Source organism: Schistocerca cancellata, chromosome 7 (genome assembly GCF_023864275.1).
Source record: "Schistocerca cancellata isolate TAMUIC-IGC-003103 chromosome 7, iqSchCanc2.1, whole genome shotgun sequence".
NCBI classification, from domain to species: domain Eukaryota; kingdom Metazoa; phylum Arthropoda; class Insecta; order Orthoptera; family Acrididae; genus Schistocerca; species Schistocerca cancellata.
Window position 1 is genome coordinate 335,323,508 of NC_064632.1, and position 15,755 is coordinate 335,339,262.

The window sequence follows — 15,755 nt, forward strand, 5'->3', positions numbered from 1 at the left end:
TAAATCTGTTAGGCGCCTCTTGTCACAATAGGGGCAGAGGGTACGACAGAAATCTAGGTCGCCTGGCTAACGCAATATAACAGTGCCACAAACGCTGTTCCTGAACAGGGATGCTGGCCATAAAAATTCGCGATTGTCCACGTTCACCGTGTCCCAGACGCTATCGAGGAAGCCATTAGGTGGTGTTGTCCTTCAGCCTGCAAGGTTTTTGGAAATCGTCAGGCTGTCAAAATAACGTTCAGGTCTTGGGCTGTGCAGATAATAATCTCCATGATAAATGTGTTGTTCACTTTACAGCTATGCGGAAACTCAACGTAACACGCTGCCTAAAGTGTCCATGGGGAAAAAAAGAAAAATCAAGTGCACAACCTCTCTTACTATCTCTGTGGGAATTTGCGAGTCAGACTGGCTGCTTGTAAGAAAAAGGAACGGTATAGTTAACATTGATTAGGACTGGATGATGAGTAGAGCAAGTGAGCTAGAGGGGATATATTGAGCTCGTGAAGTCTTGTGATTGGTACGAAACCGGTTTGTGGGAATACTTTTGTGGAGTTTACCGAGGTATGATGTAGAGTGAGGAGAGGAGAAACATGCTCTTCTGATTCAGACTCTTGCCTGGGCTGGGCATTCTGATTCAGACTCCAGTCTGGAGAGGATTCTGGTCTTGACTTCTGCTATAAGTGGGTTGCACTTGGGACTCTTGCATTTGCACTGATCTTGACTGGGGAGCCTGTGGTGAGAACTAAACCGTACTGACCGTTTAGACTTCTATCATCTCGGACAACTCGCTGTGCCAAGAGTAATCTTGTTCCTGACAGGTCTGCCACTCTGACGCTTGATCTTTCTCTACATTCTGCCGTATAAGTGATTCAATTTGATCCATGGTATGACCAGCAAATGGGAGTGTCACATGGTGGAACCTGCCAGGATTTCAGGTCTCCATTAGAGAGGGATTGCGATCCATCCAGCAGATCGCCAGCCACGATTTTGCCCGCGATAGCGAATTACAGCGGCCGCATGTCCCTGCTCTAGGTGCGTGAACCATTACCGTCACCTGAGGCAACGTTACACACCGAAATAGGGCTACTGTATTGTTTTTCCAGCTTCTTAGGGCAAACATAATCACAGTCTTGCCACTTGTTCTTAGCTCCACCATCGTGGTATAACTTCTGTGTAGAACAAATCTATAATAGTACACTACTGGGCATTAAAATTGCTACACCAAGAAGAAATGCAGATGATAAACGGGTATTCATTGGACAAATATATTATACTAGAACGGACATATGATTATATTTTCACGCAATTTGAGTGCATAGGTTCTGAAACATCAGTACCCAGAACAACCACCTCTGGCCGTAATAACGGCCATGATATGCCTGGGCATTGAGTCAAACAGAGCTTGGATGGCGTGTACAGGTACAGCTGCCCATGCAGCTTCAACACGATACCACAGTTCATCAAGAGTAGTGACTGGCGTATTGTGACGAGCCAGTTGCTCGGCCACCATTGACCAGACGGTTTCAATTGGTGTGAGATCTGAAGAATGTGCTCGCCAGGGCAGCAGTCGAACATTTTCTGTATCCAGAAAGGCCCGTACAGGACCAGCAACATGCGGTCGTGCATTATGCGTACGGTTCAGCAGGGATCGAATGAAGCGTAGAGCCACTAGTCGTAACACATCTGAAATGTAACGTCCACTGTTCAAAGTGCTGTCAATGCGAACGAGAGGTGACCGAGACGTGTAACCTATGGCACCCCATACCATCACGCCGGGTGATACTCCAGTATGGCGATGACGAATAAACGCTTCCAATGTGCGTCCACCGCAATGACGCAAAACACGGATGCGACAATCGTGATGCTGTAAATAGAACCTGGATTCACTCGAAAAAATGAAGTTTTCCCATTCGTGCACCCAGGTTCGTCGTTAAGTACACCATCGCAGGCGCTCCTGTCTATGATGCAGCGTCAAGGGTAACCGCAGCCATGGTCTCCGATCTGATAGTCCATGCTGTTGCAAACGTCGTCGAACTGTTCATGCAGATGGTTGCTGCCTTGCAAACGTCCCCATCTGTTGACACAGGGATCGAGACGTGGCTGCACGATCCGTTACAGCCATTCGGATAAGATGCCTGTCATCTCTACTGCTAGTGATACGAGGCCGTTGGGATCCAGCACGGCATTCCGTATTACCCTCCTGAACCCACCGATTCCATATTCTGCCAACAGTCATTAGATCTCGACCAACGCGAGCAGCAATGTCGGGTTACGGTAGACCGAAACGCGATAGGCTACAATCCGACCTTTATCAAAGTCGGATGGTACACATTTCTCCTTCTTACACGAGGCATCACAACGACGTTTCACCAGGTAACGCTGGGCAACTGCTGTTTGTGTATGAGAAATCGGTTGGAAACTTTCTTCATGTCAGTATGTTGTAGGTGTCGCCACCGGCGCCAACCTTATGTGAATGCTCTGAAAAGCTAATAATTTGCATATCACAGCATCATCTTCCTGTTGGCTAAATTTCGCGTCAGTAGCACGTCATCTTCGTGGTGTAGCAATTTTAATGGCCAGTAGTGTATATTGAATGATAGATAATTTCAGGCTGGTTTTTCCATGTTTCGGGTTAGAGTAAATGGTTCAACCAGACAAACCTTAGTCATTTCCGACCAGCCAACACGCAGGGGAGTGATAACTGTTTGTTGCATATTTGTGCTGTCCTCAGATTATGTTTTAATTTTGTCATTACGCTTAACATGTAGTTTTTCAATTTTTTAATAAGGTAAGTTGTTCCGTAACTGTTATAAAAGATCAATCCCATGTTGCTATATTAATCACTCAGCAACAACCAACAAAAATACTGATAGGACTATTATTTCATTAGCACTATTTCAGCAAAAGTTCATTTAGATTCTGATAAATGTGATAATCTCTAACGCAGGCTACCAGCAACAAATGCATTTAAAGGGTAAAATCTACGTAGCAGACGCATGGGACAGGTAGTCAAGTGGAAGTTTCACTAGTTAAAGTGAATGCCGACAGGGCGGTAATTCATAGTCGCCTGTCACCTTTCAAAACATACTGCAAGTCCAGTGTAGTTTTTCAGGGTATTTTTCACGTAATTTTTACTGCAATGTAGGACCACGTTTTTGTAGTGCACTAAGAGAACTTCAGTAATTTTATGTGCATAACAACTCAACCAAAGACGGTGGATCACAAACGAAAATTCAGACTTTGCATAAAAAACCAGAGGCACCTTGTTACATCAGCAAGCGTCAGCGTCACCAGCTGTCTGCCTGTCAACTTGCTGTATTAAAATGCATGCGGAAAGACTGCAGCATGGGAAGCGCAACAGTCATAGGAAAGCACTGTGCTTATGTGATGCGTGAGCTTGTTGGACAACGTGCTGTCACCGAGCAGCGATTCTAAGAACGCAATGATACGAAACTCCACCGCTCGGACCCAGGCGACACAGTATCGCACTGGCAGATCTTACGCAATCCTCTTTACTTTCCTCCGATCGAGTAAAGCCGAGGGCGTCTTTGAAGGAGAGTGCCCCAGACAACCACTATTGTCACCTGGTCCCGACCTTCTGGAACCCGAAGGACACGGCGGCGCACAACTTCCCTGTCCCGTGTGCCTCTCTCACACACATCATACACCAATAGATGTTGGAAAATATGGGAAATGAAGTAAGTCCCATCAGCTGATTTAACTCGAGGAGAGAGTAACTAAGGCCCTTGATGACAGATCACCTTCCTATCGTCATCCCCAACAGGGTAATTAAATAAAATACACTACTTGCCATTAAAATTACTACACCACGAAGATGTGCTACAGATGCGAAACTTAACCGACAGAATGAAGATGCTGTGAGATGCAAATGATTAGCTTTTTAGAGCATTCACACAAGGTTGGCGCCTGTGGCGACACCTACAACGTGATGACATGCGGGAAGTTTCCAACCGATTTCTCATACACAAACAGCAGTTGACCGGCGTTGCCTGGTGAAACGTCGTTGTGATGCCTCGTGTAAGGAGGAGAAATGCCTACCATCACGTTTCCGACTTTGATAAATGTCGGATTGTAGCCTATCGCGATTGCGGTTTATCGTATGGCGACATAGCTGCTCGCGTTGTTCGAGATCCAATGACTGTTAGCAGAATATGGAATCGGTGGGTTCAGGAGGGTAATACGGATCGCCGTGCTGGATCCCAACGGCCTCGCAGTCGAGATAAGAGGGCACTTATCCGCATGGCTGTAACAGATCTTGCAGCCACGTCTCGATCCCTTAGTCAACAGATGGGGACGTTTGCAAGACAACAACCACCTGCACGAACAGTTCGACGACGTTCGCAGCAGCATGGACTATCAGCTCGGAGACCATGGCTGCGGTTATCCTTGACGCTGCATCACAGACAGGAGCGCCTGCGATTGTGTACTCAACGACGAATCTGGGGGCAAGAATGGCAAAACATTTTTTCGGATGAATCCAGGTTCTATTTACAGCATCATGATGGTCGCATCCGTGTTTGGTGACATCGCGGTGGACGCACATCAGAAGCGTGTATTCGTCGTCGCCATACTGGCGTGTCACCCGGCGTGATGGTACAGGGTGCCATTGGCTGCACGTCTCGGTCACCTCTTGTTTGCATTGACGGCACTTTGGACGTTACATTTCAGATGTGTTACGACCCGTTGCTCTACCCTTCATTCGATCCCTGTGAAACTCTACATTTCAGCAGGATAATGCACGACCGCATGTTGCAGGTGCTGTACAGGCCTTTCTGGATACAGAAAATGTTCGACTGCTGCCTTGGCCAGCACATTCTCCAGATCTCTCCTCAATAGAAAACGTCTGGTCAATACTGGCCGAGTATCTGGCTTGTGACAATACGCTAGTCACTACTCTTGATGAACTGTGGTATCGTGTTGAAGTTGCATGGGCAGCTGTACACGCCATCTAAGCTCTGTTTGACTCAATGCCCAGGCGTATCAAGGCCTTTATTTCGACCATGGGTGGTTGTTCTGTGTACTGGTTTCTCAGAATCTATGTACCCAAATTGTGTGAAAATGGAATCACATGTCAGTTCTAGTATAATATATTGTCCAATGAATACCCGTTTATCATATGCATTTCCTTTTGGTGTAGCAATTTTAATGGCCAGTAGTGTAAACGGGATAGGCCATACTAAAGGCGTTTTGTGTCTCTCAAGCTATTGGGAAAACTATGAATGCGTAGTGTCTCTTCCTTCGAAGCCACAGACGCCAAGCACATCCCGCAGCTGTCAATCGTTATATGTAAATAGAAGGGGAAGCTGACAGCTGCAGCGGGACATTAAGTAGAATCTGTTGCGACGATCGAAAATGTGTACTGGACCTGGATTCGAACCTGGGATCTCCTGCTTACTAGGTAGGTGCGTAACCACTTCGACATGCGGGACACAGAGTTGCAGCCACTTCACACACAATCTCGGTACGACACACGGCCGATCCACACTCCCACCGACAGCCACCCATGCGCAGTCCTGATATACACCTGTTCGCTATTTAGAGATTTCCACAAGAGATCGGACGTCTTTCGTCCATTTCTCTTCAGTGCGATTGCACGAAAGACGTTACTTAGGAAACAAGAACCTTGCTGTATGAGACAGCTCAGGCTGGAAGAACCTCTGGTCACATACAAGACACTGGCCCTAGCAGATACCTAACTGGTATCTCGTCTCCCTTACTTGTTGCAGAACGTGAACTCTGAAAAGTACCCACACCCCTCTGAACTAAGTGCTCAACTTTGGCCCTCCCACTCCTGCTCTGTGAGGCTTCTCTCAACATTCATTCATTAAGGCTCTCTACTGATTGGAATAATCCTCCAGGAGGAGAAACTAATATGGCATTTTTGTAGTTAGGTATGGCACTCACTGACGTTAACTTTATCAATATTCATACTTTCACTTATCGATAGAAATTAATTTAAATTTGCTGAGATTATCAGTGTAATGGAGTTTGAGGATGACACACGGCAGGTTTGATAAAAAGAATCGTCTATCGCAAATCAATGAACATCTTAACAGATTAAAATACTAACCTGACATTATATGATCATTCTGTGCTTTTATTACTTTGTGATGACGGTTATAACTACTCATGAGTATTACACTTAAAAGTTTTCGATATAGAACGAACTGAGAAAAAATAGTTAGTTCTAGTAACCTCCCAGCCACGTTACTATTAAAGAATCGAATTCTCGTGTATAAAATTAAAAAAAGGTCCTTTATCAATCATCTCTATGATTTTGCAGGTATATTTGGTGGTACATGTGGACACTTTCTGTAAAATAGAGTTAATAGTAAGGAAGTATTAGATTAAAATTCCTTACTTGATGCTGAAAGTTTATTGCGTGGACAGCAAAAATGTAGTGATTGATAAACTTTTCTCTCCTCATTATTTTCTTTTTTAGAGCGCCGGGTATCATCGAGAATAAGTTTCTAAAACTATTGAAATTATGCGTAAAATCTATTGTAAGGCGCTATTGGCTTTCATTCTCAAATACCAACTGAATATAATCTGGGTAATTTGCGAACCATAACCTACACTCTCTCAAAAGTATACTAAGCTTCTGACTGTGTTAAGGGTCTTGTTGTTTTAACCGTCTGATGTGAGATTACAGCTCTCAATGAGTAGATTATGATGACATTTTAAGTTTTTAATTTCGGTACATAATTATACGAAACACTGCTAATCAAATTTTTGTTGCTCCAAGAAGAAACTAAATGGGGCCTCAGCAATTGTGATAGAGTAACAATTTCAGCCTCTTGGTGATATAGATAAAATTTACTTGTGCAGGGTATTCTAGAACAATAGTGAATGTGACACTATTCTAGACTTAGAAAAACGGTCAATTGCAGAGTATGGTACCATATAATTCTTTATCGCGACTGACAGCTATAATCGCTACCCCACCTGACGTGAGGACATGTAACCGAATTAGTTAAGAACGTAATTTTTCTTCGTTGCCTTTGAACTGAAATGATTCTGTGAATAAAGGCCACATATCTGATAGTCACAACTAAATATCAAAAATTACATTCAGTGTTTACTTTAAATCATTTATTTGCAACATGATCCATTAAAATATTTGTAATATTATACGTTTGGATACCAAAGTACATAAATAACAATGTCAATTATAACGAGCTATAAGAGTAAGAATGAAAACTATACATAATAGGATAATCATGATAAAAAGTATTATATTCACAACAGTAACATTCTGTATTATCGAGATAAGTTTTTCATTTTTTACCCCTTTTAGTAACATAATTATTCGTATGCTGGGATATGTTATTAACCGGCAAAATTTGTGAAATTCGTTAATGTAGAGCTTTACTAAAACTGTCTTATCGATGCGCCACTTGCAAACTTTTCTATAATACCCTTTCTTATGTTCAAATGTGTGTGAAATCTTATGAGACTTAACTACCAAGGTCATAAGTCCCTAAGCTTACACACTACTTAACCTAAATTATCCTAAGGACAAACACACACACCCATGCCCGAGGGAGGACTCGAACCTCCGCCGGGACCAGCCACACAGTCTATGACTGCAGCGCCTTAGACCGATCGGCTAATCCCGCGCGGTCCCTTTCTTATGGCTCCTCTCTCTCTCTGTCAATTTCGCGACACACCCATAACTGGTAATCTACTATTTGGTAGTAATTTCTGCACATGCAAGAAGCACTTGAGGCTAGATTAAACAGTTGGTAGTAAAACATTAATTTTCAATTACCACTTTGTAAGTAGGCTATTTAGGTTTTTATATTGGTAACGCCACGTAGCGCTCTGTATGAAAATCACTGACTGTGCTGTGTGTAGTCTGTGGCTGGGTGGCATTGTTGGAATATTTGTTATTGTAGAGTTGGGCAGCTGGATGTGAACAGCGCATAGCGCTGCGCAGTTCGACGTGAGCCGCCAGCAGTGGTGGATGTGGGGAGAGAGATGGCGGAGTTTTGAGAGCGGATGATCTGGACTTGTGTCCATCAGAGACAGTAAATTTGTAATACTGGATATCATGAACTGATATATATATTATGACTTTTGAACACTATTAAGGTAAATACATTGTTTGTTCTCCATCAAAATCTTTCATTTGCTAACTATGCCTATCAGTAGTTGGTGCCCTCAGTATTTGGAATTTTTTATTTAGCTGGCAGTATTGGCGCTCGCTGTATTGCAGTAGTTCGAGTAACGAAGATTTTTGTGAGGTAAGTGATTTGTGAAAGGTATAGGTTAATGTTAGTCAGGGCCATTCTTTTGTAGGGATTTTTGAAAGTCAGATTGCGTTGCGCTAAAAATATTGTGTGTCAGTTTAGTGAGGATCAGAAAAAGTAAAGAGAGAAATGTCTCAGTACGTTCAGTTTTGCTCAGCTGTTTGAAAATCAAATAACGTAAGGGGTTTATCAGCACAGTAATTCATTAATTTTTCTAAGGGTACGTTTCTAGTTAACACTTTTTAAGATTAGAGGAGTGTGGTAACTTTACCGAAAGGCGACGTTGAACAGTGAGAAAAGAATCTTATATGATCGCCCTTTTGTAGTTTCAACCCATTCTCTTTTCCATTTTTCTTTCGAAGAACATCTGACCTTTCTTCTGATCATAATCTTTCGTTTACGTTACCTCATGATGCTAGTTTGGCACGCTTGTCTATCAGTTAATTTCTACATGTGACTTCGTCTATTTGAAGCTAGTATACCATTACCTCTGATACAGATCGCTAATTTTTGTCTGATCTCTCCTATCAAGTATGTTCAGTGTGTGTGGCACAATGACACGTATTGCCACATGTACCAAAGAGAGTTTTCTGCTATTCGGTGCACAGCGTTGGCCATTGCTTCCGAAGCTGTCAGTGTGGAAAGAAACTGGGACTCGTATTTCAGCTGCCCAATCACAGTTTCCAACGTGCAGCAAAGCACGGCCAGAGTTCGTGCCATCAAGAGCGTTACGCGAAGTGTTTTCCACGTCGTGGAACGAGGAACAGAAGAGAAACTCGAAACACGTTCTCACTGAGCTGTCGTAAAAAAAGGTTTCCCGTTTCCCGTCGAAAGGAGATTTCGTTTAACAGTTTCAGCAGGCAACAGTACTCGTATTTCTCTTTTTTATACTGATTACAGAAGCGTAATAGATCAGTAGGCTTGCCGGGCTGCGTAGGAAATTTCAATCGATATTTACGTTCCTCACCAGACCAACTCAGATTTATTGAAGAACAGAACTCTTGAGCAACTTCAAACATCTGATTACTTTACGAATGAGTTAATCTATCAAATATTTGACGTCAAACATGTAAAGACTTCGTGGCTTAAATGCAGTTAGTTTTCGTAATACGCACTGGTAAACTAATCGAAAAGTGAAATCCAATAAGAGACGAACTATTTTCCTGTCACTATTTTATGGGAGGAGCAAGAGAGAAAGTTTCGAAAATAAGGGAAAGTGTGTTAAAAGTTTGTTGGAAGTCGGTAAGTGCTTTCATTATCAAACACTGGATGAAGGTAGCAGGGTAATTTGACCCATTATTCATATTCAATTCCATTAGCATCTGTTAATAAAGGAGAACGTTATCATTAAGCTATTAATGAAAGAATGGAAGTGAAGGAAACTGAATATTTATTCGCGCAACTCCACGCAAACACAGGAACATTTTTAAGCGAAGTATTCACTGAAAACAAGAAACCGTCATAGTACCCAGAATAACTGAAATTAATCACCCGTGTGTGGGAAAGAAATATGCTGATGAAGGTGGGATTGCTGCATGTCCCATCGTCTTACTTCCGTGTTAACGGGGAAAATGACTCATCCTATCGTACTAGGTAGGTAATGGGCACGTGCAGGGTATACAGGGTGTTACAAAAAGGTACGGCCAAACTTTCTGGAAACATTCCTCACACACTAATAAAGAAAAGATGTTATGTGGACATGTGTCCGGAAACGGTTAATTTCCGTGTTAGAGCTCATTTTAGTTTCCTCCACCTACGCTCAATGGAGCACGTTATCATGATTTCATACGGGATACTCTACCTGTGCTTCTAGAACATGTGCCTTTACAAGTACGACACAACATGTGGTTCATGCACGATGGAGCTCCTGCACATTTCAGTCGAAGTGTTCGTACGCTTCTCAACAACAGATTCAGTGACCGATGGATTGGTAGAGGTGGACCAATTCCATGGCATCCACGCTCTCCTGACCTCAACCCTCTTGACTTTCATTTATGGGGGCATTTGAAAGCTCTTGTCTACGCAACCCCGGTACCAAATGTAGAGACTCTTCGTGCTCGTATTGTGGACGGCTGTGATACAAAACGCCATTCTCCAGGGTTGCATCAGCGCATCAGGGATTCCATGCGACGGAGGGTGGATGCATGTATCCTCGCTAACGGAGGACATTTTGAACATTTCCTGTAACAAAGTGTTTGAAGTCACGCTGGTACGTTCTGTTGCTATGTGTTTCCATTCCATGATTAATGTGATTTGAAGAGAAGTAATAAAATGAGCTCTAACATGGAAAGTAAGCGTTTCCGGACACATGTCCACATAACATATTTTCTTTCTTTGTGTGTGAGGAAAGTTTCCTGAAAGTTTGGCCGTACCTTTTTGTAACACCCTGTATAAGAGTACACTACAAGCATTCGTTACGTGCATACGTGCCACACGTGGCTGAATGAGTAAAGGAACGAACTTCAAATCATCTCATTTCAGCTCACAAACGATCGAGAATGACCTAGCAGCACTAGTGAAGTAAAGTTGAGAAATAAAGGAGCACAGTGAAGTCCTACTCAAAGACCAAAGACGTTCTCGGGTCTACCTCGTTCCACGTATGCTGTTTAATACGCAAAACACTGTAAACGCTGATAAATTGAATACGCTAAATGAAATTAGTTCATGTTGTGCTCCCTGCTCTCTCGGCTTTGAAGCAATGCCGACACACGATGCGTCGGCATGCGAGTCGCTGCGTAGCAGTGCGTACAGACTGACTTTGGTTTGAGCGAGCGTGAATGCATCGTGGTGTAGAAGTAGCTACAAGCTATACAACGAGTTTATTATACAACAAACAGTGGGGAAGAACGGAATAAACACACTGCAGATTGTTCAAATGGTTCAAATGGCTCTGAGCACTATGGGACTTAACATCTTTGGTCATCAATCGTCTAGAACTTAGAACTACTTAAACCTAACTAACCTACGGGCATCACACACATCCATGCCCGAGGCAGGATTCGAACCTGCGACCGTGGCAGTTGCGCGGTTCCGAACTGAAGCGCGCAGAGCCGCTCGGCCACACCGGCCGGCTACACTGCAGATTGTATAATCATTGTATTCATTACTTGGAATCGTATAATGTGGCACATACCAACCAAGAATAGCATTTTCACAACTGTCATAAAGTTCAAAAGTAAAAGAGAAAATAGTTTTCCCAAAGAGTAAATAGCTTTTCCAAAGAGTAAATATTTTCCCCTAATTATCGTCACACTTTTCAAAGCAATAAGTGTCTTAAAAAGATGTCGTGTGACTAGGGCCTCCCGTCGAGTAGACTGTTCGCCGGCTCCAAGTCTTTCGATTTGACGCCATTTCGGCGACTTGCACGTCGATGGGAATGTCTTGAAGTGCATACCTTCTCAAGTAGTCTATGTTCTTCCTCAAGCTTCAAGCTGACTCCTTACCAAAGTTCTTCGAAATCGCTGAGCACGTTAGTAGTAATAAATTTAAATGTCATGGGTGATGGGATAGTTCTTCACACACCTCAATGTTTATGACGTCATATATTCTTATGTATGTGTTGTACAATGTCATAATTTTTCAGGTACATTCACTGATATACTGTATGCAGATACTGTCTGCAATACAGTTAGCAGTAAAGGAGTGGTAAATTAAAACGTCATGTCTGGTGCGACAGTGAACGGCGGAAACGTAGTAAGCTGTAAAAATGTTTTCCTTAACACTTTGCGGCGAACTGCTAACTAGAAAAAGTTTCGTAAGGGTTTGAAATTATGTATAAAGTTGGTTGTTAGTCGTTAAGTGCGGCCTTTCGCAAATTCTGGGGGAATAAAGTATGGATATTCGTGTGTTGTCCGCCTGCATAGCCGTCGTCGTTACCTTACGGCGTTAGCAGCACTACTTACCTTCACTCTGTAATAAAAAACTGAGTAAACAGATCAATGAACAAATCAGTGAACAAATTTAACGAGTGTCATCGGACATCCACCACAAACAAATTCAACGAACAATATAGAACAAAATGAAATTAAAAAAAAAAAGCAGAGTGGTAACGTGCTTGCCTCTCATGCAACGGGCCCATTCGTGGACTGGGTATTGTGTTGTCCTCAGCATAATTTCACCTTCATCACCGGCACGCAAGTCACCCAGCGTGGCGTCGACTGAAGTAAGACTTGCACCCGGCGGCCTAACTTCCGCGGATGGGGCCTCCCGGTCAACAATGCATACGATCATTTCATTTTTTTTTCATTTGTGCGTTGTGACCTACGCTTCTTTTTCCTCTCTCTCCCCATAATAGGTAGATGTTTCTTACTCTCACAGCGATTCTTTCAGGACAGTATGTGATATATTTACCAAGATATGTTTTAATTGGTCCTGTGGTTTTGGAGACTATTTGGAATATAATATATACGTACATTTTTATAAGATGTATGAATATGTTTTTCTTTCGGCTTCAGATTTTGATGAAATAAAGCCTATACAGTGCCCCAAGCTACACTCACGTTATCTGCGAAAATCTAGAAAAATTCGTCATGTAGTTTTGGAGGAGCGTGTACAAATAGTTTTACATATTATTTTATTATTGTTGTAGAAGAGATACTTTGGGGGCTTACATAACACCACAGACTACATCACGTGACTCAGTTACAAAGAGAAATTCGTTTGGTTATGAAAATTAAGTTTGCAAACTGTCAGACATGTAAAAGAGCCATCATTTGAGCAAATGTGGAGAGGAAGCATTGTACGAGTCTGTCTGAATCTAAATCGCAGATGCTCACTAGCCTCGCGTAGTAGGAATCGAAAAAACACGCCCACTAATTTAAAGAATTAAAAATCGCGATACATTGAAAAACAACGAATTCCACTGTTTAAACAAGCTGAACTCCGAATAGAAAATCATCAATTACTCCTAACTAGCCGCACATCCTGTTCTCTATTAATGCTCATGGCAGCGTTCTCCCGTGCACACACAGCCTACTCCTCAGCGGTCACGTGACCCCATGGTAACTTCTGTAACTAAAGTCATTTGACCTCTATGGCCAGGGATTTCAGTCGCTACGCAAAGAACCAAGAATCTCGCATCTTACGTCCTCTGCAAACCGGTGGATTATGAAAGCCGAGGCTCACGCGGTAGCTGGGCGGTCTATGGCGTCTTGTCACGGTTGGCACGGCTCGCCCCTCGGGGTTTCGAGTCCACCTTCGGGCTAAGTGTGAGTGTTGTTCTTAGCGAAAGTTAGTTTAAGTGAGATTAAGCAATGCGTAAGCCTAGGGAGGGATCACCTCAGCAGTTTGGTCCATAGGACCTTACCACAAATTTCCAAACATGAAAGCCGATTTGTATAACTGCTGTTACACGTTAATGAGAGAAAGGAGCGGGATAAGCACATCCATCTATAGATTAGACATATCTCTCATTCTACCACATTTTTACTTGATTTACTGCCGTCTTATGGAACATACCGGTCCGGAATTCGACCAATGCTTGTCACAGATTCATTTTCTTTTATGAAGCATGTGTTGTTGTTGTTATTGTGGTCTTCAGGCCTGAGACTGGTTTGATGCAGCTCTCCATGCTACTATATCCTGTGCAAGCTGCTTCATCTCCCAGTACCTACTGCAGCCTACATCCTTCTGAATCTGCTTAGTGTATTCATCTCTTGGTCTCCCTCTACGATTTTTACCCTCCACGCTGCCCTCCAGTACTAAATTGGTGATCCCTTGATGCCTCATAACATGTCCTACCAACCGACCCCTTCTTCTAGTCAAGTTGTGCCACAAACTCCTCTTCTCCCCAATTCTATTCAATACCTCCTCAATAGTTACGTGATCTACTCATCTAATCTTCAGCATTCTTCTGTAGCACCACATTTCGAAGGCTTCTGTTCTTTTCTTGTCCAAACTATATATCGTCCATGTTTCACTTCCATACATGGCTACACTCCATACAAATACTTTCAGAAACGACTTCCTGACACTTAAATGTAATAAATCTACTGGTATACATTCCGTACAAAATTTCTAATACATTTTCTGACAGAGACCACTGCTACAAATTCAGGGAGAATGGAGAGAAAATGTGAGCTAAGAAAACGTCAATGAAAAGAAAAACTTCTGTTTAACACTACGGAGCTTAAGCGATAACGAGAACTGGAAAGCAGTGGGCGCTTTATACATTGCGCGTAAGCACTGCGTCTTGCTGGTGCTACGTAACGAAATTTTTAGGTAATGTGTCCTATAGGATTGGCCGTCTTCTGACTTGAAAATAACGTTGGAGAATTACTTCTCTACGAACATCAGTTTGAAGGAAAGTTTAGTACATACATTAAAAACTGAACAAGATCCTTTCACAAATGTAGGCGTCTATAAAATCGTCTTTAACGATTGCCCTTGCTATTCTACAGGGCATACTGGTAGAGATATTAGAGCCATATATAAGGTGCGCCTGTTGGGTAAGAAAGGGAGAAATGTGGATAATTCTTCATTTCCTAAACGTTTACTTATTTCAGACAATTCTCTGGGAGAATTAGAAGTAACCGTAATTTCACGTAAGGAAATAAAAGGCTCTAAACTGGATTTATTAGAACAACTTGAAATTTATTAACATCTCGCTAAGAGAGGCGGAAATATTTTGAACTATCAGTGGCATCTCGCGGGTAAGCACTTCCTTGGTGGATTTAAACGGCTGCTCACGGTCACAGTATATGTGTTTACCGATCTTCGCTAACGTCGGTGAATGTGCCGTTTTCCTCAAAATATTTCTTCTCTACAGTCGAGCTACTGACATTTCATGTTACTGAGTTTCATTTTTCGCGGCCTTATCAACACATGTTCCTACAGTCGATATTCCAAAAAAATTATTTACACAGTTAAACAGAGCGTTCTCATTTTTATGTTGTGATGTAATTTTATCCATTTTACTTATGCATGTATTTAACGTTCTCTGCCGCCCTATTGTCCGCAGCTCGTGGTCGTGCGGTAGCGTTCTCGCTTCCCACGCCCGGGTTCCCGGGTTCGATTCCCGGGGGTCAGGGATTTTCTCTGCCTCGTGATGACTGGGTGTTGTGTGCTGTCCTTAGGTTAGTTAGGTTTAAGTAGTTCTAAGTTCTAGGGGACTGATGATCATAGATGTTAAGTCCCATAGTGCTCAGAGCCATTTTTTGTAGCCCTATTTTTCTTGGTCGTTTGGGCCTGTATGTTCGAACTCGGGCCTTTCTTTTCACGCTATGGGACCAAACTCCTGAGGGCATCGGTCCCTAGACTTACACACTACTTAACCTAGGTTAAACCAACTTACGCTAAGGACAACACGCACGCCCTTGCCCGAGGAAGGATTCGAACCTCCGATGGGGAGAGCCGCGCGAACCGTGACAAGGCGTCTGAGACAACGCAACTAGACAGCGCGGTATTAGCCTTTGTCTCTGGCATCGCGTATACTTAAGTTATGCAAATGTTTTATCCTTTGTCTCCTATTATAATTTTATCTTG